The sequence below is a fragment of the Balaenoptera ricei genome, chromosome 3 (genome assembly GCF_028023285.1).
Source record: "Balaenoptera ricei isolate mBalRic1 chromosome 3, mBalRic1.hap2, whole genome shotgun sequence".
Classification (NCBI taxonomy): domain Eukaryota; kingdom Metazoa; phylum Chordata; class Mammalia; order Artiodactyla; family Balaenopteridae; genus Balaenoptera; species Balaenoptera ricei.
Window position 1 is genome coordinate 47,083,956 of NC_082641.1, and position 25,291 is coordinate 47,109,246.

At 37.0% G+C, this 25,291-nt stretch overlaps 1 protein-coding gene and 1 non-coding gene across 10 annotated transcripts in view; one reads left to right on the top strand and one right to left on the bottom strand.

Annotated features, from left to right (window-relative positions):
* Positions 1 to 25,291, bottom strand: part of PDE4D (phosphodiesterase 4D) — a 1,113,076-nt gene that overhangs the window by 612,471 nt on the left and 475,314 nt on the right. The gene's annotated exons all lie outside the window — the stretch shown is intronic.
* On the top strand, positions 1,246 to 1,318 carry TRNAG-CCC (transfer RNA glycine (anticodon CCC)). Its single transcript has one exon. It is a non-coding gene; the product is annotated as a tRNA-Gly (tRNA).

Genomic DNA, 25,291 nt, shown 5'->3' on the forward strand with positions numbered 1-25,291 from the left:
CTCTCTTGTTGCGGAGCATAGGCTCCAGACGCGCAGGCTCAGTAATTGTGGCTCACGGGCCTAGTCGCTCCGCGGCATGTGGGATCTTCCCAGACCAGGGCTCGAACCCGTGTCCCCTGCATTAGCAGGCAGATTCTCAACCACTGCGCCACCAGGGAAGCCCGAAAAAGTATTTTTAATCCTTTTAATCATGAACATATTTTAAGAAAGCATTCAGAAGAAAAAGGCTGAAGCATAAGATTATACAAATGTGCTCACATTAAGAAACCCAATATTCTATAAAGATTTGAATTAAAATCAATTTAGGAAATAATTTGCCTTAAAAGGTTACTGAATGGAACTACTAAACACATAACTTGTTAATACAATTTTATTTTTATATATCTTTTCAGGAAGAGATATATGTAAAATGAGGTACAACCAAATCAGTGATTTTTAACCTGGAATCAGTACCTTGTAATGGTAACATGTATATGATCCCACTGGCACCTGTACCCCTAAAATTAAAGGCAAATTCTCCGTGTGATTATGAGTATACATATAGTTTCCAAGAGAGTGTTGCTAGATCTCATTGGATACTTAGAGGATTCCAGAACCCCTAAAAGAGTAAAACACATAAACCTAATCTATTTTATTTTCCAACTGGAATAGAGCATTTTCATGGGGAAGAACAAAGAAAAGAAATGAATTTCTAAATGTGATAGTGATGTCCCAGTTCTACCCAGGCATCACAAGATAGGGAGAAAAATAAATTCCAAGATTTTGATAATGTCAAGGAACAAAGTGCTCAGGAGACATATTCACTGAACAATTCCCAAAGTGCTCATGTGTGAGCAATGTGAAAATTCTAAAAATGCTGTTCAGTGACATCTCAATAATTCTTCAAAATATCAGATTAAAAAAAAAACCAGAGTCTTTTTCCAAGTCAGTCTCAAACACGACTACATGTTATCCCTATGTTGTCAGAACCATGACATGACAATTTTAAATACTCTTTGAGCCTAGGTTACTTCAGTAACCAAAACAGTATGAATATGAGCTTTCAAATTCATTAAAGGACAAAGAGGATGATTAATTATTCATTTATTTTAAGGTTATAAAAAACTGCCTTCAATATTAATGACTGGAATAGTAAGTGACAGCAACATTAGGCCTGACACTGACAGCAAGCCTGATTGTGAAGTCTGCTATATAAGAGATGAGGCAACAGCGTGGAATTTCTCAAAAAGTCTGCCACAAGGGACTTCCCTGGTGGTCCAGTGGTTAAGACTCTGCATTCCCAATGCAGGGGGCCCGGGTTCAATCCCTGGTCAGGGAACTAAATCCTGCATGCATGCCACACTAAGAGTCTGCATGCTGCAACTGAAGATCCTGCATGCCGTGACTAAGACCCAGCGCAGCCAAATAAAAAAAAGTCTGCCACGAGAGGAATTATTGAAGCAACTTGGACATCTAACCCCAAACAGATTCATTTAACGGAGGAGATGGTGGCTGTGCTCGGTTGTATCTTCAAGGCAAAGAGAGATCGTTAGAATTATTTCGTGTCTCTCAAGTGACATGCGATACCCAACAGGAGGTGGTAGGAAACCAGACTTCTTCAGCACAAAGAATACTTTTCTCAAAATGAGTCGTGAGCAACAAGGAAAGAGCTCGTCCTTGTAAGTTGGCTTTCCCTCCTGAAAAGACCATTTTAGGCATCAGGAATGTTCTGAGAGGGATTTCTAAGCTGAACGGGAATTTGGATTCTTGTATGTAGGGAAATCCCTGTCTCTAACTTAAATTCTGTGGTTCTATGACTTATTAAGAATAATTGTTTGCCACTGTAGAGCTTGCCACAGCCTGATAATAGGGCAGCTACCTAAAGATGGCCTTTAGATAGCAATCGGTGAATGCTACATGGGAGGCCAAAGACTAGAGATGTCAGTACAGAATAAGTGGTACACAAAATACAGAATTTTACTGCCATATGCATTCATGAATTTTAAACCACAGCTCAATTACCTTCTTCTCTAAGAAGATATGAGGAAAAGATTAAAGCTCTTCAAGGCAAAAGCATTATATAAATCCAAAGCATTCTCATGCTCTGGAAATGCATTTGCATGTAGAAGTGTGGGCAAAGGGAGGACTCAGCAGTGATAAAGAAAAAGACGTCAGCAGGGGCAGAGTGGTGAATGGCCTTCGAGATAAGGATAAGTAATTCAAAATTGGCTAGCAAAGCAATTGGGAGCCAGTAGAAGGAATTGAAATGATGAGTAATGGGAAGTTAGAAGATTAGAAAAGCGAGACAGATTACCTTGGGAGGCAGGATTTTGAAATGATTCAAGAGTGTAACGGCCAAAGAGGAGATTGCAGAATTGAGACAGGATACCAAAAGACAAGTATGGATAGACCTATTCCTGAATCAGGAGTAATACCTTCATGAAGATGGAGGAAGGCAGTTTGGAAATAACAAAAATGAGGCCTTTACTAAAGTTTGGGCATTTTATAGTGTTGATACCAGAAATGGCACATGGGTGCCACTTGCTTGGCATCTGTCAGGAAATGTTTATTGCATAATTGAAGAAAAACATAGTTCTATTCTTATATAAAATAATCATTGAAAACCACCACTTTGAGAAACAAAGTTGACCATTAGATTAGAAAATGTTGATAGTTTATGCTACAGAGTTTCTTTTAAAGAACTGCTTAGACTTTTGCCTACAAGTTGAGGAAGAGCATCAATTCTTTTTTTTTTTAATTGGAGCATAATTGCTTTACAATGTTGTGTTAGTTTCTGCTGTACAACAAAGTGAATCAGGTCTAAACAAACTACTTTGAATTCGTTCTTTTTTTTTTTAACATCATTATTGGCGTATAATTGCTTTACAATGGTGTGTTAGTTTCTGCTTTATAACAAAGTGAATCAGTTATACATATACATATGTCTCCATATCTCTTCCCTCTTGCGTCTCCCTCCCTCCCACCCTCCCTATCCCACCCCTCTAGGTGGTCACAAAGCACCGAGCTGATCTCCCTGTGCTATACGGCTGCCTCCCACTAGCTATCTATTTTACATTTGGTAGTGTATATATGTCCATGACACTCTCTCACTTTGTCCCAGCTTACCCTTCCCCCTCCCTGTGTCCTCAAGTCCATTCTCTAGTAGGTCTGCATCTTTATTCCCATCTTGCCCCTAGGTTCTTCATGATCTTTTTTTTTTTTTTTTTTAGATTCCATATATATGTGTTAGCATACGGTATTTGTTTTTCTCTTTCTGACTTACTTCACTCTGTATGACAGACTCTAGGTCCAGCCACCTCACTACAAATAACTCAATTTTGTTTCTTTTTATGGCTGAGTAATATTCCATTGTATATATGTGCCACATCTTCTTTATCCATTTATCTGTTGATGGACACTTAGTTTGCTTCCATGCCCTGGCTATTGTAAACAGAGCTGCAATGAACATTGTAGTACATGACTCTTTTTGAATTATCGTTTTCTCAGGGTATATGCCCAGTAGTGGAATTGCTGGGTCGTACGGTAGTTCTATTCTTAGTTTGAATTCGTTCTTGACGTACAGGAGGTTTTACAAGAAAAATACAGTCAACCTAACACTGCAAACAACATGTAATTTCTAAGAGGGAAAAAATCCAGTACTTTCCTTCCCTCACTTTTTCAAATTAGATTCAACAACATGATATTTACTCACATGTTTTCAGAACTAAGATGCACGGATTAGAAGAATGGTTCAATTTAAGACACTTTTTCCTTTTGGTAAATCTAACACTTAAGGTTGTTGATAAAGCAATCACTTTTTCAGTCACCAAAAAGCCTCAGAGGCTGTTCTAATTATCCTATTCTTTTTTCTCTTAATTTTTTTTTTTTTGATGTGGACCATTTTTTAAAGTTTTTATTGAATTTGTTACAATATTGCTTCTGGTTTTTTTTTTTATGTTTTGGTTTTGTTGGCTGTGAGGCATGTGGGATCTTAGCTCCCTGACCAGGGATCAAACCTGCACCCCCTGCTTTGGAAGGCAAATTCTTAACCACTGGACCGCTAGGGAAGTCCCCACTCCTATTCTTTTGCTTGATACAAATTATGTCTGGAGGGAATTAATTCTAAGAGTTAATGGAATAAGGTGGCTGAAGATGCAGAAATCAGTTCCTTGAGTTATCTTTGTGTGTCTTCAAGGGCTGAATCTGCACTGTGCTGTATAGCCAGCAATTACAATCCTCCTGAATTGACTGAGGAGTGATCTTTAAAAAAAAAAAAAAATTCATGAAAATCTTAAAAGACTTCACAGCCTTTAGCCAATATCCATTCTTAAGGGCCATTTAGGTGACACTTCTAAGTGCCTTGAAAGCAAATAGCATTGAAAACAACTTTAAAGACCTAAGAAGTTTTCCAGCTAGTAGTTTCTATGCTATGTTTGATGGTAAGGTTGTCTTATTGTAACGCCTTGCTAAAAAAATCAGCACATAATAAACAATATCATTCTGTTGCCAATTCAATATACTGATTTTGCATATCCATTTACCAGCTTCTCCACCATTTGCTATTTTGTGGTGCTTCAAAACAATGCAATAGGTAAAAAAGTCCAAAAAATAAACGTAGATAGTCCAAACAACAATGCAGCCCAAATAAATATGCCGTAGGTTTTATTAAATGCTATTTTTATACATTGGTTAGTAAATTTTTATTTTATAAAAAATTGTGGTTAAAATGAGAACAAAGCTTTTCAAATCAATGTACTGTTTCATTTGTTATCAACTTCTAATCCAGATAAGAAAAATCTTTGATGTCACATTTAGGGGACGCTCAATAAATATGCTTTCTTTTTTTCTTCAGTACAAAGGAAAAAAATAATTTTATCTGGACCTTCCTCCTGACATTCCATCTGGCTGTCAGGATGCTAGCATCACATAGATAGGAACTGTCACAAGGGGTACTTGGGTCATCAGATATATGGAGCTAAGCTTTCCATGGAAAACACTTATGATTGTTGAGTTCAATAATAACTAATCCATGTCTTGACATTAAAAGATTAGTTGGACTCATAAAAATGATTATTTCTTTTCCTTCCATATGATAACTCACAGCCTAGTCCTTTATTTTTGGAAAAACACTGGGTGGGGGGAGAGAAAGAAGGAAACAAAGAAATGAAAGAAGCAAGGAGTCTATCCACAAGGCATTTCCCAGTGCCTGCTGGTTCTAAAATAACTCACAATTCCTAGTGGATGCTGTCATGATAACCCCTTCAGGAATGAATGACTCACTTCCCTAGGTGTAGGAAGGGCTCTCAGTTGTCAGCCCTCTTTGTGAATTGTGTCAGCTAACGAGGGCCACCTTGTCCAAGGATCTAATATCAAGTAAACAAGAGGGTATAAAGGCCCAGCTCAGGAGTCGTTCAGGACAACTCTGAAGGCCCATCCCAGCTTCCATACTCTCTGCTGGGTCTGCTGAGGCCTTTTTTGAGACTGCACTGCAGAACAACTTTTCCTTCTCCCTCTTCTCCAGATCTGCTTTCTTCCCTCCCCTTCCATAGGTGGTGGTCCCAAAATTCTCTTTCTCAGAATCTGCTTCTCTGCTTCACAGAGTCTGTGAACCAATCGTTTTAGAACATCGTGGGTATAGAGTTAGTCACTGCCTCAGACCACTCATTCTTTATAAGAGTTGGCTATTAACTTTGAAAACCACTGAAAAAAATGAACCCTAGAAGACTTTCCAATTCTCCGTATTTTCCATTCTGCGCATCTCCACTGACAGGCCACATAAGTACTGACACATCCCAGCCTGGATTCTTGGTTTGCACAAAATGTTTGTGTTGTAAGCTCAGGGTATAAGCTTACAACAGTGATAAGTACACTCAGTACACTAAGAGAACTCCCTCCTGCAAAACATATGAAACTCTTACAGCTAATACTGGTATCTATTTAAAATAGATATCAAAGTTAACGTAATTAGGATGTGTACATTTCACTGTGGCTTTTTAACTTCCTTATGATTGTGTATTTGTCTGATAGTAGAGCCTTCAGGACTTTACTCTCTACCCATTTTTTTCCCCAGAAGAGCAATTATAAAACCTTGACTCCTAAACCATTCTTTAAATCTCAACACTTCCATTAACTGGAGATCAGGAAACACTCATTTAAATACACCAATTCAGATCTGATTGTATGCTCATTTCTTTTTTACAAATTCCATCATGGAAACTGTCAGAGCTATAAATGCAGTTAACGTGGAACTGACACACAAGAGATCCTGAATTCTCTTATTTGGTAAGCCAGTGATTATTTCCGTGCTGAGGAAGCAATCTTAAATAGTGTTGCAAGGTACATAAACACCACTTATCTGGCTGTGCTTATTCAAAACAAAATCATGGATATTTAATCACAGTTATTAGAACTGAACTGTCACATTCCAGAAACATTTCAATGCAAAAAAAGACACTTCATAGAAATATCGGTTTTTATAAGTGAAAGATATTATCCCCCCTTTCAAAATTGAAGCTAATAAAATACATCTATTGGCTAGATTCACGTAGCTGCATATTGAGCTGACTATTCTTTAATTAAATGTTAAGCAAAAAAAAGGTTTTAAAAAGGCAGTAATTATATGTGAGAATGTAATAGGAGTATACATTTTACTCCTGAGAGATCATCTGAAACCAGGGTGAATGTGATATTTGTATGTGGAAGTGGAATGGGGTGGAAACGTAAGACTAGAAGCAGAACATACTACTCTGGAGGGTTGGAGATGCAGTTAGAAGTCACAGAAAGAGCAAAGAAAGAGGGCATTCATACCTGAAAGACTTCCTATTAGCAATTTGGCCACAGAAGATTCACTCTAACTCTGTACTTTCCCGAATCTTGTCCAAGAAAGTACTTCAAAACCACGGAAGCAAAGAAAACAGTTACTTCAAATGTACACTCAACTATAACTCTAAATGAATGAGTCACAAGAGCAATTTATGGGGAAAAAATAGAGAGGAGAGGGAGGGAGAGAGAGGTGAAAGGAGAAGGAGGAAGGGTAGGGTGAGAAGAGAGAGGACAGGGTGAGAAGAGAGAGGACAGGAGGAGAAAAGAGAATGACTCTTCACACAGCATTCCTCAGTGTCTGCTGCTTGTAGAACATACGGCTGGATATTAAAAAGCTGAGGGCTGCTCATCTATTCCCTACTGCTGGACATTCACCCTTGATAAAGGCATCAGCTTACAGGCAGACTTTGTGGTCTGGAATGCCTTGTTAGTGTAACTGCCTCCTATCCTGTCTGTGTTCATGGATTTGTAACAAGGAAGGTCAGGATGGGCTCCTCCCAGAGCTATTGGTACAATAAATGGGCAGGGTTCGCTTCTTAGGAAAATTGTTCTATATTTTTTAACAGTTTTGTCAACATATAATTCAAATACCACACAATTCATCCATTTAAAGTATACAATTCAATGGCTTTAGTATATTCACAGGGTTGTACACCCAACCATAATTTTAAAATATTTTCATTACCCCACAAAAGAAATCTCTCACCCCTTAGCCATCAACCTCCAATCCCTCATGCCCCTCCCCCACCCCAGCCTTAAGTAATAATATATTTTCTGTCTCTATAGATTTGTTTATTATGAAGCTTTCATATGAATGGAATCATGTAATATACTGTTCTGGCTTCTTTCACTTAGCATGTTTTCAAGATTCATCCATGTAATAGCATGAATTAGTACTGAATAACTTTTTATTGTCAAATAATATTCCATTGTATGGATATACCACACTTATTTATCCATTCATCAGTTAGTGAACATTTGGAGAGTTTCTTTTAGGTTATTATGAATGATGCTGCTATGAACATTCATTTACTAGTTTTTGTGAGAACATATGTTTTCAATTCTTTGGGGTATATACATAGGAGCAGAATTGCTGGATCGCATGGTAATTCTATGCTTAACTATTTGAGGAATGGCTATGTTCCATATCATTTTCATCCATTCTCATATATCTAAAAAATAAGGATCTGAAAAAGTCAATGCTAAATTCTTCTATTATGGTAGAGTTTGCTGCTCTATATCTTAGACCAAAGCTCCTAGTTAAAATGGGCTTTATTATTCCATGAATTAACATTGTCAAGTGTTTAATATCCTAGACATTCACTAGACATGGAATTATAACAGCATAAGTCTTTCTTCTTTTTGATACAACATACCATGTATTATCGATGAAGATTAACTTTAAAAATTCCTTGAAGATAGAAGCACATAGTAATAAATTTCTTATTACAATCCCTTGCATGTTTTGTTGTTGTTCTGGAATTTCAACATAAAACATGTTGGAAAAATAACACCACTACTAATACAAATAGGCAATACCTTACATTTATGTAGCATTTTCCAGTTTATCAGCAACTTCAACCTAAAATTACTCACTTAACCCACATAGCATTTAAGTTAAAAGTCTTTTTCTTCCAGAGATGAGAAAACTAAAATCAAACCGGCTAAGCTGCTTTCAAATATTAAATAGTTAGTTACAGAGCTGGGTAGGACTTGACCCCAAGACTCCAAAGTTCAAGTCTCGAGCACTTTCAGTTATAACTATTCCAGTAAAAGGTAACTCTCAGCTATGTCCCTTTGTCAAATCACTACTCTTGCCTTTCCTTTCTACAATCCTACCTCCCTTACACCACACACAATAGTTGAACCACACACTCAATTCACACACATGCATACACAACACACATACACACACATATCACACATACCATAGGCACACATATACATACCTCACACATACACACTCACCTCACAGACACAAAGAACACACTCGCATATACACAGCTCACATACACCCACACACACATAAACACCTCACAAACACACAGGACGTACTCATACATACACACTACATTACATACACACTACACCTACATACAAACAACACACACATGTTCACACACAAGGGAAGAAAAGTTTGTGAATTTGATGCATCAGATTACAAGGCATTGGGTCAAGTTCTCTAGGGAAGGGACTCAGTGTGATACGGGGACATGCTGCGCTCTCTCTTAATCTTCCTTCCTCCAGGACTGGCTGGTAACTAGAGTCAAGATGTGCCATCTCTCTTGCTAGAAAGCACTTCTCAAGTCCATGTGTCATGTGGGTGACAAGAAACCAACCAGAGCCAAAGATTTGCATCTGGGCTTTGAGGACAGTTAGGCATCTCTGCCTGAAACCTAAACTGTATGGAGGATGCAACAGCAGAGAATTCTGGTATTTCTAAGCCCTTAGCCACAATACCATCATCAGTTGTGAGAACTTCAGTAGTATCTAAACCTCAGTGTCTTTACTATGATAATAATAGAACCTATCTCCTACAGCTGTTGTAAGTTCTAGGAGCAAAAACTCCACATTAAATACTAAGCACATGGTAAGAATTCAATAAATGGTATCTACTGCTGCTATTACAATTATTCTCATCCCTGAAAAATATATACTTAGAATTGTAGTCACAACATAATTTTTTGAAATATTGAAAGGACAAATTAGAAAAGAAAAAATTAAAAACAGACTATCTGAAAGTAATATCTCTATAAGAAATATGATAACCATTTGCTACATTACAAATAACTTCTATGAATAATCATGATTCTTTGCTACTATAATTGTTAAAATGAAGAGTGTCTCAGGAAGTGTAATTTGGACTTCCCTGGTGGCGCAGTGGCTAAGAATCTGCCTGCCAATGCAGGGGACACGGGTTCGATCCCTGGTCCAGGAAGATCCCACATGCCACAGAGCAACTAAGTACCATGTGCCACAACTACTGAACCTGCACTCTAGAGCCCGTGAGCCACAACTACTGAGCCTACGCACCACAACTACTGAAGCCCGCGCCACAACTACTGAAGCCCGCGTGCCTAGAGCCCATGCTCTGCAACAAGAGAAGCCGCCACAACAAGAAGACTGTACATCCCAATGAAGAGTAGCCCCCGCTCGCCGCAACTAGAGAAAGCCCACGCGCAGCAACGAAGACCCAATGCAGCCAAAAATAAATAAGTAAATACATTTATTAAAAAAAAAAAAAGAAAGAGTAATTTATTTTTCACAATTGCAAGCAGAATTGAAACTCTGGGGAGTCAAACAATTCCATACAAGACTAATGATTTTTTTTCCCATTTTGCCAATGAGCGGACCTTTTATCACCAACGAACTAAGGACGCAACTGTGTCTTAATCTCCAAATCTTTAAAATGAATCGAGACCACTGAACAAATGAAAGTTTTAGGTTAAATTTCTAGTGAAAAATACATTTCATCACTTACTTCCTAAAAAAATAACAGCAACTCCATATGTTTCCATATAAGCTTACAATATTTATGCCAACTATAATACCATATATACATATATATATATATATATATATATATATATATATATATATATATATATATATATACCATCTAATTATTTGTAAAGAGGAGGATTGAGATTTTGTGTGTTAATCCATTGGTATTTAGATTCATCCAGACTGTTACTCAAAAAACCATCTTCTTTCTTCAAACTGGCACACACACGTCATTAGCTCATTAACAGCAGATGTATAAAATAAATACAAAGATATATAAATCCTCTTCATGCCAAAGAGTGCTAATACACTTTGTATGTTACAATAAGCCTTTTTCTGAATTACACTTTCATTGTATAATCACTATTCAATATCTTGCAATCTGAATTTAATCAGTGTTTTATGTTACCCCTCTTTGCAAATTAATATAGCCCTTATGATCACAGATATTGAAATATTTGAATTAATAGCTAAAAATACATAATGGCTTTAAACCCCCTAAGTATCCTTATAAATAGGTTTAGGGGAAATTTTATTATTTGCACGAGAGTGAGAGTCTTCTAACTGCCCAAGTCTTGATGCATATGGAACCCAAGGATGCCCAGTGTGGTTCAGACCATGCCCTGTACATTGGAGCCGAAGGCTGGCCCTTTGATGGGTGAGAAAGGGGACGTTAAGTTTCACCCTAGTTTGTTGAATTAGAATCAACATATAAAAAGAATAATTACAAATACCACTTATTAAAAATAAAAAAACTACTAACTGTTTGTTTACTCTATGCCTGGTAGAGCGATAATCCGTTTTTAAATATATTATCTCATTTAATCCTTAAAAATTTATAAGAGAGAGATATCATTACTGTACCTTACAGATTAAAAAAAGAAAGGAAGAAAGACCTGAAGCTCATGAAAAAATACTTATTAAAGCAAGTGATAGTCCTGGGTACTGGGATCCTCAGGTCTGCTGAATTCAAACCCCAAACTTTGAGACTTGACTCTATACCCACTACCTATGAGCTGGACAGCTAGATTTTCAAATGGGCCACCTGGTGTCTGATGTTGTCTGAACGACTCCAGTGGTCCATAATTATGAACGACAGTGCCAAAGATTCTCCTTTACTGCATGGTTTGAAAGATGTCTTTATAATGTTTTTTAGAAAATTTTGATGCAACTTAAATATTTTAAGGCCAAGCTTTCACTGTATAATCTAAAGCTACAAATTCCAAGGGAGACCTCTATGCTAGGAAGGGATATGTTTTAGTCAGTAAATAAAAGCAGTTTTTGCAAGTTTCAACCACATGTCTGATGGGAGAAATTGCTTAGAGTGAATCACTTAGGGAGGTGGACAAACCTACTGGTTCCTCATTGGCAAACATAAGGTAAATAGAGTAAATCTTTCCTTCCAAGAACTAGAAGAAAACTTTGAACAGAAGGGAAATAAAGTCCTAAAAATGATTCCATCACACAAGAAGTAGAAGAAACCAGGAAGAAAAGTCTTTTAAACCTAGGTAGTTAGGGACAGATTGTTGGTACAGAGGAACAACTAATTGCATTTTGGTTTCTTCTACAATCTAGCTGAGTGGGGAAAACTATGATGAAAACTAAAACCACAACTAAGAAGTGCTTTTCTTTTCAAAGTGTAGCCTCTGGGCCTTTCCAGTAATAATGCTATGAGAGAAGAGATGAAGCCTTAACAGGTAAGGATGGTCTATTCAAAAATATTGTTTTTATTTAGTACTTTGTTGCAGCTGTGCCCTTTCTCTGACATGGTGTTCAGCTACACTAACATCTACCCCAAACTGCCTGAAGAGTTTTAACCATATTTGAATAAGTTATTTATTATAACATACTCTTTCTCACCCATCAAAAGGCCAGCCTTCGGCTCCAGTGTACAGGGCATGGTCTGAACCACACTGGGCATCCTTGGGTTCCATATGCATCAAGACATGGGCAGTTAGAAGACTCCCACTCTCTTGCAAGTATCTTGTAACAAACTCGATTTTTTTAAAGAAATGTTGAATTATGTCAATAAAATATCAATAAAAATGTTTTTAAAAGATACATCAAATTAATAACTTTTGCATTTCAATCCTCTGATAATACTTATTTATTTATTTCTTTCTTTATTTTAAAGGTGATAGTATTTTATTCTAATCAAGTCTTTTCTGTCCAATGTTTGGAAAGCAGAACTCATTTTTATCAATTTGGGCTTCAGACAGGAAACTTATCTTTTTCAAGTTTTCTTTTTTTTTTTAATGGAAACTGCATTTAAAACCACTTACTTTCATTTATCTTCTCTTCCTCAAGGACAAACAACCATGAGAATTAATTATTTTGCCCTCCTTTTACTCTCCAATTTTCTCTCTAAATTTCAAAAGCAATTTATTTTCTGAAATTAAAGAGCCACCCGACCAGAGAGCAGGTGCTGTCCTAGGGTCACTGAAAGTGGTTGTATATTTGCCTTTTTAAAAATTAGCATTGTGACTGCATTCATACAAAACTTTGTGTTCTAAGATGTCTAGAATCCAAACCTCAGGGATGGAGAATACTACCCAAGGAAAAAAAAGATGCTAAATTGGAATTATAGAGCTACTTTGCAGTTTTGATCTCTGGATTTTGTTTAATAAAGGACAGACAATCAGTAAGGCTGACTGAATGAATTATTGAGATATACCTCAAAGTCATATGAATGGGATAAAAGCTGCTGAAACAGTACTCAAAACAAATTATCACAAATCCTGAGTCTTGTAACTAAATTCACCACGAGAATAGCTATTTTAAAAGATACTGTCATTATTTTTTTTCAAGCTCTAATTCACCACTCTGAGATCGTAATGCATAGAGTAACCCCTACTGGCCAGTCTACTCTATGGCTAGTACTAAAAAGACACAGGAGAAAGGGTGATTTCACTGATGCACTTGTAACCACAGGAGTAGTTTTCCAACACTGCCATTAACAGCAATATTGTTACCTTTTTTTTGTCACCTAGCTCCTGCAATGAACTTCCTGAAGATCTTAGCATGTTTTACTTTTATGAAGTCAAGTTTTAATAAATATATTAGAATTTTTAAATTTCTCACAATATAAATAATATATTTGTTTGTTAAAGTAATATAAATGTTTGTTAAAAGTAAACAGATAAAATTTGCTCAAATTAAAGAGCTTTGCCTTAGTATTATTTTCTAAAGAGATAAAATTATCCAATAATGTTTGAAAACTCTACTCCCTGCCCCAAGTTAAGGGGTTAGGGAGGACAAAGAGTAAAAGCAGTGAGGGCGTGTCATTAGGATGCTAATTTATATGACAACAATTAATGACAGGTAAAGTGACCAAGTTGTTGACATATCCAGCCCACATGCAGCCCACATTTTGTCTGCTTGCAAATTGACAAGTAAGACTCTGGACTTTTGCATAAACAACACGCAGATGTACTTCTTTCTGCATGTTCAAGTGGTCAGTAATTGGCTTGTACTCTCTGAGCTAAAGTTAGGTAAATAAACTTGTGCATAATGAGTGTACCATGCATCTATTAATCTTCCATAACAAGATATCCAGGAATGAAGCAGAACCTGGACAGAGTCTAGAATAAATCACACATATGGCAATATTCTCACTTATTTCTGAGCCCACTGTATCTCTCTTGCCTTCTTTATAGGTGTGTAAAAATCAGGTTAAGATGAATTGAGAGTGGTTCATTTTTGATACGAAAAAATGACGCAAAGGAACACTGCAGTGTAGGAGAAAGCTGTGCCTTGGGGGTAGGCATTTTGCCCACTGTATACCATGGTGGGTTGCATTATTGCTCTCAACAATTCACTCATTTCTCTAGAAGAAGATTTGCAGTGAATTTCTAGGCCTTCTTGCAGGGGGGGATATATTGCTTTGCCTCATTGTCTAGTTGGTCATAAACTTGCTTGGGTCAGCGGAAAGTGAGTGGAAGTGACAGTATGTAATTTGAGACCAAAAACTCTTAAGAAACATCTTGAGCTTCCACTAGCCTCTTTCTCTTTTCCCTCTGCCATAAGAACAGCACGTCCCACATAGGAGTTGTTCCTTCAGCCTGAATCCCAAAACGAGAAGACACACAGCGCAGAGCTGCAGACTAGTAGCACCTACATGTAAGACAGGCAAGAACTACAGGCTTGGAATTTTAAGACACTGAGAGTGGGGCTGCTTGTCACTACAGCAGAGCTGACTGCTATTATCTATTAGATAATTATCTATTAGATATTATCTATCTGTAATTATCTATTAGAAAGAAAAAGATAAAGAAAATAGCATAAGAGGCCTGCTTCTCTCTAAATCTAATTTCTTTTGAGCATTAGGTTGAGAGTCCGTTAGGGGTGTCTTGGCGGCCTGGTGACAGAAAGAGCAGCAGTTCAATGGCCATAGGCCCAAGCAGCTGTACCCTGAGGAAGGTTTCACTGAGGCCTTCTCTCCACTTTCTTCTAATGGATCTAGTGGCCCAACCTATTGAATCAACAGGAAAACAAGAAAATACTTTAGATGGAGAGGAACTCTTTCACATGATCTCAGGGGAAAGCCTAAGCAATTTAGATTTGCCTTTGTAAATCCTATGTGTCAATGGCCAAGATACAAGAGGAAGACAAGGTACACTGCAGCATCTGGGCTTCATTTTTGCCAACAGTGGAGCAGATAGAGTGATTATCTGTAGCCTTATTTGCACTGACCCTGAATATCTGTTGTTTGTCACAACAGCTTGAGTGCTTTAATTTCAGTTTCCCGTGCATCTGATCACATTACTCATAGAGTTTACTTTTGAAAAGGTTTGAAATGAAAAATCATGAGAACTGAACACCACTGGTGCACTGAGTTTGCTATTCCTAAAGCAATTTCATAAACTCAAAAGAAAGAAAAGCACTCTTTTAAGGAAACCACATTTACCCTCTCCTTTTAATTGCATCTAAGAAACCAGGCAAATAACCCTCCATGAAAAGAACTTTAACAGTTAGATACTCACTGTTTTATATTTTAATTTTATAATATTTCATATGCCAAACAATGGAAAACAGGCAGAGAAGGGAGAGATTCCCAGATTCCAGAAAGATAACTTTTACTTCTGCTATTTATCATTAATTGTCTTCCTTTCAAAATAGTTTATATATTGCAGACATTTCTAATTCTACCCAAACCCTTTTATGAGTAAGTAATGTATGTACAAACAGACATCTAGGATTCTTCATCAATGATGAAATCTTAAGTGGGAAAATATTAACCCTAGTTTTCTGCGCACTAGGTTTAAAGAAAGTATTTCTTATGAGTCAGCGCTTCATATTAAACTTTGCCGTTTGTCTCCCTAATACTTCTAGAATAAAGTTATTTATTTCTTCATCACTTACATAGAAAATAAGATTTAGAAATTACCCATTTGCTTATTTCCACTGATATTTTTCAAATAGAAAATCAATTTTAAATCTTTTCTTTGCCGTATGAAAGAAATACTGAATAATCATTTAATTCAATCTGTCTGATGCTTGCTTGGTTATATTTTGGTATTTCTAACTATTTATATTTTTCTGAGCAAATGAACTATTCCACCATATGTTCAGTCTCCCACAATACCTCACATAATTTCCTAAATAGTGGCTTCTATGAAACAGGAGGATCTATTTATAAATTAATTGCATTTTCAGTGTCATTTCTGGCAATATATTCCTGGGCAACTGCTATGGAGACAGAAAGTATCAAAATATACAGCAGAAATTTGAACCATATCAAGGCAGAAGGGCCTGACAAAGGTTAGCAGGATAACATAACATTCAGCTCTGCTCTTTTTCTTAAGCTCATCTCATCTTAACACATGTACAGGAAATGTCTCCTCTTTTTCCACCAAGTGAAGTAAGTCAGATAGAGAAAGACAATTATCATATGCTATCACTTCTATGTGGAATCTTAAAAAGTGATACAAATGAACTTAGTTACAAAACAGAAACAGACTCACAGACATAGAAAACAAACTTATGGTTACCAAAGGGGAAAGGGGGGGGAATTAATTAGGAATTTGGGATCAACAGATACACACTATATATATAAAATAGACAAACAACAAGGACCTACTGTATAGCACAGGGACCTGTATTCAATATCCTGTAATAACCTATAATGGAAAAGAATCTGAAAAAGAATAAATACATATATATGTAAACGAATCACTTGGCTGTATATCTGAAACACTGTAAATCAACTACACTTCAACAAAAACAAAGAAACAAAAGAGATGTGGAGCTTTGTTTTAAAATTAAAGCCAAAGTAACAAATGTTTGCCTGTTTTTAAAAGAATTTCCTTCATTCTGATATACTTTAGAAATAGTCATAATACTGACAAGAAATTTGTAGAGCCAATGAAATTTCTGATGCTAATACCAACATTTTATTTTATTTTATTTTGCTTACTCACTAATTTCTCAAGGACTGATATATATAAATGCTCTAGAACCCCACGTATGCATTTTATCCCCCAATACCCTCCAAAAATTTAACATTCTTCGTTTTTTAACATTTTTGTGAGAGTCAAGTAGATATTTCATGCCACATAGTCTGGCTGTAATGTTGGCCCAGTCAACCCTACAACACAACTAAATCTGTGACTGTTCAAGAAGCTATGTATTAACATATTTATTTTGACAAGTTCAAATCATTTAATATTTTGGCAAGTGTAAATTGTTTAATGAAAGCTTTTATAGGTATTATTTTATTTTAGATTTGAGAAGCAGTCAACAGTCAGTTCATGAACAGCCTTGCTTCTGTGTTTAAGAACTTAGACTTTATCTACTAGTCACTGAGATCTATTCAAGGACTTTAAGTATGTAGTTTCATTTCAGAAAGAGTCCCTGTCATGCATAGAGCAATAGTCTTCAAAGTGGAGTACACACTTCACTAGAGGGTACGCTAGAGGGTAGTCAAGCCATCCACAGGGTGTGAGAAGAAATATAAAAGTGTGTCTGTGTGTGTGAATGTAAAATCCTATTTAATTTTGATATTTGTCTTTTTAAACTTTACATATTAGTACATATATATAACATATAAATTCATACCTACCTAGATAAACATATTAGGAGTTCACATTCAATCCTTTTTTTCCTTGTCTTATGACATATGATATCAGAAAAATTAGAAACTATTAACAAATGAATCAGAAACAGAAAATCAGTGAGGGGCCTAGGTAAACAGTCCAAAGAAGAAAAAAGGGGGGCCTGAATTAAGACATAAGGAAAAGAGAAGAGAGATGCATCCACATTTCTGTGATGAAATGGCAATGATTGACTAAATGTGAAGAGAGAGAGGGACAAGGGAAATTGAGGCTGGGGTACAGGTTACACAGTTTGATGGAGCTCAGATTCAAGGAGAAACCTATCAAATGGGTGCCAAGACTTGGGAATTAGAAACAAAGATCTTTCGGTAAAAAGTTTGAGTGAAACTGTAGTAGAGAGGGAAAAGATGGAAGGAGAAAGATAAATAGTGAATCTCCAGACTCATCCCTGCCCTAACTCAACCATAATGGTTCAGTTTTATCTGTTTTCTATATTGGAGTTTGGTATATAGGGTTCGGTACCCAATTCTGAGAAATCAAGATTTAAGGGCAGAAAAAACATGCAAAATATATATATACTATCTGTAAATAAAGATTTATACTTTGTTTTAAAATTGAAGCCAAGGGCTTCCCTGGTGGCGCAGTGGTTGAGAATCTGCCTGCTAATGCAGGGGACACGGGTTCGAGCCCTGGTCTGGGAAGATCCCACATGCCACGGAGCAGCTGGACCCGTGAGCCACAACTACTGAGCCTGCGAGTCTGGAGCCTGTGCCCCGCAACGAGAGGGGCCGCGATAGTGAAAAGGCCCGCGCACCGCAATGAAGAGCGGTCCCCGCACCGCGATGAAGAGTGGCCCCCGCTTGCCGCAACTAGAGAAAGCCCTCGCACGAACCGAAGACCCAAACACAAACAAAAATAAATAAATAAATAATAAAGTAGCTATAAAAAAAATAAATAAATAAAAAAATAAAATTGAAGCCAAAGTAACCAAGGTTTGACTATTTTTAAAGGCATTTTCTTCATTCTGATGTATTTTAGGAACAGTCGAAATCTTGACAAGAAATTTGTAGAGTCGATGAAAGTTCAGATGCCAATAACAACATTTTCCTCTTTATTAAAGCTAACCTATTTACACTTCAGGGAAATGAATTTTTTAAATGGCAAAGAAAGTTCTGTACATCAGACTAAGATGAACGTATTCCCCTCATTATCATTATCTTTAGGTACTGCCAATTTCCTGTGGACAGACATTTTTGGAATGCCATCCCATCTCCAAAAAGGATATTACTAGTGCCTAAGAAAACACATGTTCGTGGAGCCATACACCTAATCACCAATATGAGGTAACTTCTTTTCATTATCATGACCTCTTGCTCTCTACAGCTATATGTCTCCCTAAAATTGGACCTTGTACACCATACAAATAAAGTTGAAATGTCACCAAAGGAATATCGACTGGTGGTCTGCCCAGAGTCTTCCTAGGGTGAAGAAAGTAAATTTTCCATGGTTGAAACGTGAGTTTGTACCTTGAGCTCCCTCCAGGTATTCTGGCAAACAAAGTAACCATGACCTTGTGATCGATGCTAATGGACAGACTTCTTATGTTAGTGCACTTGCCGGAGTAGTCACAACGCTCCAAGGACTCTTATTAGTGCTGACATTCTAAACAGAATTCCAAGTTGATGGAGTAATTATCTTACCCTCTTGGGAATATACTTTTTCTGCCTCAGGTCACTGAATCTCTTACTTCTCCCAACATAAAATTTCTATCCAAAAAGAAATCTAATACAACTAAGGAAAAAGATGCTAACAATATTACATTCAAAAGAATTCCTCCTCAGGCCCTCTAGCAACGTCTTATGATTGGATAGCTTACATATGGCCTATGTACACAAGCACACAATTATTGTAGCAAAATTTAATGTGCAGATTATCTGAAATGACCTAATTTACTATAAATGCCAAAAAGACTAATTCTCCCGATATTTGCTGGATTCTTTAATGGGCCTTTCCCCCAAAATAACAGTAACAACAACAAAATCTCCAAAAACATTATTTTAGAAAAAACTATAGGAATCTTATATAGTTACTTCAATTTATTAAACATAGTCCCAAATCTTTTGGAATTTTTCAACAAGCAATAAAGGGTCTCTGCCTAAACAGATTTTTAAAAAAATATCCAAGGAGGAGCCAAACAGCTCAGTCACTGATTTTTGGATGCAGTTACTGTACATTTTATTCATAGGAATGCATAGCATGGCTTACTGTTACCAAAAAAGACTCCTGGATGGCAGATTTTTAAAAAGAGTAAGCAACTGAATTGTAAAAAGTCTTACTAATGATAGATTTCACAATCCCTTAAGAATTCGCCCCCTCAACCCTCCCGATTTTTGGATTCCAAGAAGAATGAAAGTGTTGGATTATAATTAGACTATGTTAGGGGTATGACAGATGCTATTGGTGTCAGAGTGAAATCTCTGTTTTTTTGTTAATACTCGAGCTCTTTTCTGCAAGATGGACTGCAGTACCCTCTTCCAGATGGCAGACACTCAGTTTCACTGTATGTATTAAGCATGTGTAAGGTAGGACATAGGTACTGTACAATGAATAATGTGTTTGGGTCAGACTACAGCTTAGAAAATGCCAAAATAAAAAACAAAAACAGGGTAATTTCATGAAATGCACAATGTGAGTGAATATTACATTCCAATACAACTTGCAGTCCAATTCAAAAATTTGATTTACCAACTGTTGCCTGTTTAGCAAAACACACACATTTCCAGTTAGCCTGAGAAACTTCACTAGGTTTGCTCAGCTTCCCTGTCAGAAATTTTTATTATGGTTCAGAAGAAAATATTTCTTTCATCAAGCCCTCCTCTGGGGGCTTCTTTACATGGAGGCTTTGGCAATTCCGCGATGATGACAATAAAGGTAAAATGAAAACTTTATATTTTATATCAGTTGGCATGCTTTTGACTTCAGGTAATAGAAAACTATGACTCCACTGGCTTTAAAAATGAGGAAATATCAAATTTCAGCTGCCAGAAAATTCAGGTGACTGCCGGTTTGGTTACGTGCATGACGGTAATATCCTGGGAAACACATCCTTTCCATCTTTCTCCTCCACATCCTGCAAGTGCCAGGATTCCTCTGGTGGCCACGAGATGACTACCATAGCACTAAAATCACTTGCAGACATGGCAAAGCACAGAATAAATGCTTCCCCTAAGCATCTATAGTTAAGAAGCCCTCCAGCAAACTTACTTCACACCTCATGCTCCAGAACTGTGTCACCTGCCCATTACTAAGACAATCACTTTTAGGGAACAAGAGATCATCCTGATTAATGTAGACTACCCAATGTACCCTGACCTGGGGATAAGACTGCCTTCCCTGAGAAGAGTGGCATCTGACGAATTAGTATCTTTGGCAACATAAGAGACGAAATAGGTTGTGAAGGGGCAACCACTGGTGTCGCCAAGTTTAGATTACATACAGTACTAAATGTGATTCGCAATCAAGTCCACATCTGTGTTTAATTAAAAGATAAGTGTTAGAGAAGATAAGAGTCTCTAAAAATCATCCCTCTTCTCCCATGGGATTCATAACAGTGCCACAATTTATCATTCAGGTTGATTTTAAAGATTGGATAACTATTGCTTATCCCCCTTTATGAAATTCTGAGAGAGTTTCCAAGACATCGAACTACTCTGGTTCTCCTCCTGCTGCTTTATCTACTCAGGTTCAAATCTCTTCACTAGCTTTGCGTCTACTTCCCACTCCCTTTTTGAAGATTAACCATAAGCCCTCTTCTCTTTGCTTTCTAAAGTTTCTCTCAACCACTTCACTGCCTTTGAATAGCCCAATTATATAAACATTTTCTAAATTCCTACCTCCACCCTGACTTCACTTCCAAGTTAGGCATAACTACTTGCATTGCCTGCTAACACTCAAACTCAACAAATCTCTCCCAACATCTTCTCCCAATTCAGGATCTTCTCCTGATTTCCCTATTTCTGCTCCTGCCTCATCACTCTCTCAGTTATTCAGGCCTGAGCCCAAGAATCACCTTGGGTGTCTCACTCTTTCTCAACGACCATATTGATTTGTGTAATATGGTATAATATCTTTGAAATACCTGTACTATCTGTCCCTGAGTCTTTTCATTGTCACCAACTTAAGGCCACATTACCTCTTACCAAGTCTAATCCACCAGTCAATGTTTCTTAGACCACACACCCAGTCTATGCTCCCATGAAACCATTCCAGATGGATCTTCCTATGGCATTTCATCAGCATCTGCCTGCTAATTCTTTTCATCCTGTACTTGAGCTCACTGGCCCACTGGCTTTTTTCCCAAATTGCACCATGCTTCCTGTTTCTGTGCCTTTGTCCAGTGTTCTTTCCTCTGTCTATAACTGCTCTCCCTACTTCTGTAGAAATCCTACCCATCATCAAACCTTAAAAGGTTGAGAATAAGTGTATCCTTAGACTACATATGATGACTACAACAGTTTAAGTCTCTTTGGCATTTTTTAAAATAAATTTATTTATTTATTTATTTTTGGCTGCGCTGGGTCTTCGTTGCAGCATGCGGGCTTTTCTCTAGTTGCGGCGAGGGGGAGGCTGCTCTTCGTTGTGGTGCACGGGCTTCTCATTGCGGTGGCTTCTCTTGTTGAGGAGCAAGGGCTCTAGGCACGCGGCCTTCAGTGGTTGTGGCTCACAGGTTCTAGAGCACAGGCTCAGTAGTTGTGGTGCATGGGTTTGGTTGATCCGTGGCATGTGGGATCCTCCTGGACCAGGGCTCGAACCCGTGTCCCCTGCATTGGCAGGCAGATTCTCAACCACTGCGCCACCAGGGAAGCCCCCTCTTTGGCATCTTTAAACTGATATTGAGCAAATACTTGAAATTATGAAAACTTTAAATACGATGAATATGTAAAGCAAGAGTAAAGGTTAATAGGCTATGTATAATGGAAAGTGTTACCAACAACCTCTTTAATGCTATATATGCCTGTAAGGCATCCTTCTGGGATTCTACTTATGTTTATCACTTTTATGGTCAATGCTGATATTTCCCTTAGAATTAATTTAGCTACTTAAAAACAGGCTACTGAGGGTCATTGACTCTTTTGGACTATAGATGCAAATTCAGAAGACATAATAGAATCAGAAACTGCTGGACATAGGGTATGAAAGAAAAGAAAGACATAGTTGTAATATTATGATCATACGGATAATTCCCTTTATTTGAATGTAAATAATTACTTAAATGCCCCATATAAGTGCATAATTTAAAATAAATATTTATATAAATGTTGATTGCTGAATTGCTCTTTGACTCATGCTGAAGTCACCCGCCTATCCCTCAAAAAGCTGGTTTCACACTAATGTACTCCACAAAATGGTTAAATTTCAACTATTTCTGGACCGTTGCTGTGACATGCTAGGCACTATAGGATGCCATGGGCTTGCTGAGAGCCCTGGTCTCGGACATTGCTTTTCAACACTTAAAATACTTCATGGGATATTTCTAAAACCAGAGTTTTCATTCCATATTTTGATGTCACAATATGGACCATAACAATTTTTCTCTGTTTTTCTTTTTTTTTTTTAATTTTTTGCAAGCTTACAGATCCCTCTCACAGTCTCAGAACTTTTTATGCATTTTCATCCTCTTTTAGTTCATAATGTGAAAATATTAAATAATTTTAAGTTTGTATTTTACTAGTCAGTGCCACCATTTAAAACCCAGAATTTGGGGGATCATCTAGTTCAATCCCTTAATTTTAAAGTTATAGATCCACAACACTGCACATTGTCCATTCCCTAAATGTTCCTTGAGTTTCACTTTCACCTTATGCAAAATTAATTTGTGCTCTACTTTGTCAATTCTATAGCCCTGCACTCCCATCAACAAATGCAGAAAAGGCAGTGGCAGGTTGATGAAAAATAGCATAGCATTATGGTAAAGAACACAGATCAGAGTACCTGCTTCTCCATTTTCTCATTTAAAAATTGGAAATAACAATCATGCATCTAACTTGAGTTTTTGTGAAAAACTGGGTTAATGTTTGTAAAATGCTTAGAGAGTACCTGACACATAAATACCTCGTGTCAGCTATTATTATTCTTATTATTTTTGTTATTATTATTACAGGATTCCATTATTTCAATGTATGTGGTGAGCATATATATACTAATTCTGGAATTGTGAAGAGAGGTAAATAAAGAAAATGGGGGAAAAAACTCTTCTATTTCAGGTATTAATGTTAATATTTTTGTTTGATTTAATCACTGCAATGATCAGCATAGCTCTTTTAGTTACTATTCCAAGGAGAATTTTAAAGTACATACACCCAACAAATACCCACACACTTTCAACACATGTTTCCATGTACAGAGTATTTCTGAAGATAGAGCAGAAATGAAGTATAAGTTCTGGCTATTTAGCCTGGCAACTGCAGCAGAGTTAAATATAGTCAGTGATCCTGTCCTGGTTGATAATTACCTCCTCAAATTATCAATCTAAGAGGCAATGTATAAATTGAGGTCAGGTTCCCACCCTGGTTAAAGCTAACAGCATGGCCTTGACCACCTTCCTTTGAGTTGGGGGATCAAAGGAAGAAATAACCAAAGATCCAAATAGAAATCAGGCAAACGGATCACCACATGAAAGAGCAATAACTCCTCTACCTGATGGAAAGATAACTCCTGTTTGGCTAGCACAATTCTTTTCCAACTATAAAATAAGCTTGGTGTGAATGGTAGGCGATGAAAATACAAAACGGTATATAGGGGTTGACAAAGACAACAACCATGATAATTAGTTATCTTTCCAAACAGTAAAGAGAAATCAAGTATTGGTTTATTATTTTCCTGTTAAAAAAAATACCTTCCACGTCAAAAGCACTACCCATGGAATATTCAGCAAATGCTGGAATTCCTTTTCCCCAGATACTTTCTAAGTGATTAAAAATTTTAATTCTAAGAGAACTTGCATTGAAGTATAGTACTCCTAAACTCAGGAACTTTAAAAGATGGCTGAGTTCCATGTGTCTATGGCACACTCTTGGAGAGAAAATGTTTCACATATTCATGGACTCTCCCTAAATCTTGAAAGTCTTCAGGCAAAAAGGCAGAGCTGGAGCACAAGCTGAGGCAGAGCCTCATTTCTGCCAACAACATCATGCCTGGCCAGGCCTGAAGAGTTGGCCAAGACCACACAGACACAGACTACATGGTAAGTTGTATTGAGAATTCTTTTCGCAACTGGAAGCCATTCTGAACTCCTGCCTAAAGTTGGAGAAAGTGAAGAGGGGCCAAAACCAGAAACCATTAAGGCTCAGAGATAATTATTATGGAAAACCAACAAGCATTTGCCTAATGATTCCCTAGAGCCACTCCTAAAAGAAGGAATGAAAAGGAAACTTTTACACCACCCACAACACAAAGATTCAATGCAGTCAATGAACCAAAGCAGGAAAACCCAGTTCTGAAATTTGATAATAACCTAATATCACCCCCTTCCAATTTCTCAGTAGTTAGCTATATTACAATAATGTAGCCAAATACATAATTGGTTTTTTGCATATATCCTTAAAATACCAACACCATATTAAAATCACCATCCTGAAAAACATTGCATGTAATCAGTAATTCTTTCTGCATAATCTATTTTAAATTTTATTGGTGCAGATTTTTTGTCTCTAAAGTTCTATGGAATAGTTATTTTTTCATGTGCCAGAAGAGAAGGGAAAGGATTTTTAATATTCTGAGCTAGCAATATCTCACCTTCCCAAACTATACCATTGAGTTTATATATTTATTGACAAATAGTTTGGAAATTATAATGTGAAAATGTGTCACAAATGTATTATGATTTAGTCCATTCATATCTTAAGTACATGAAATGCCTACATCTATATTTTCTC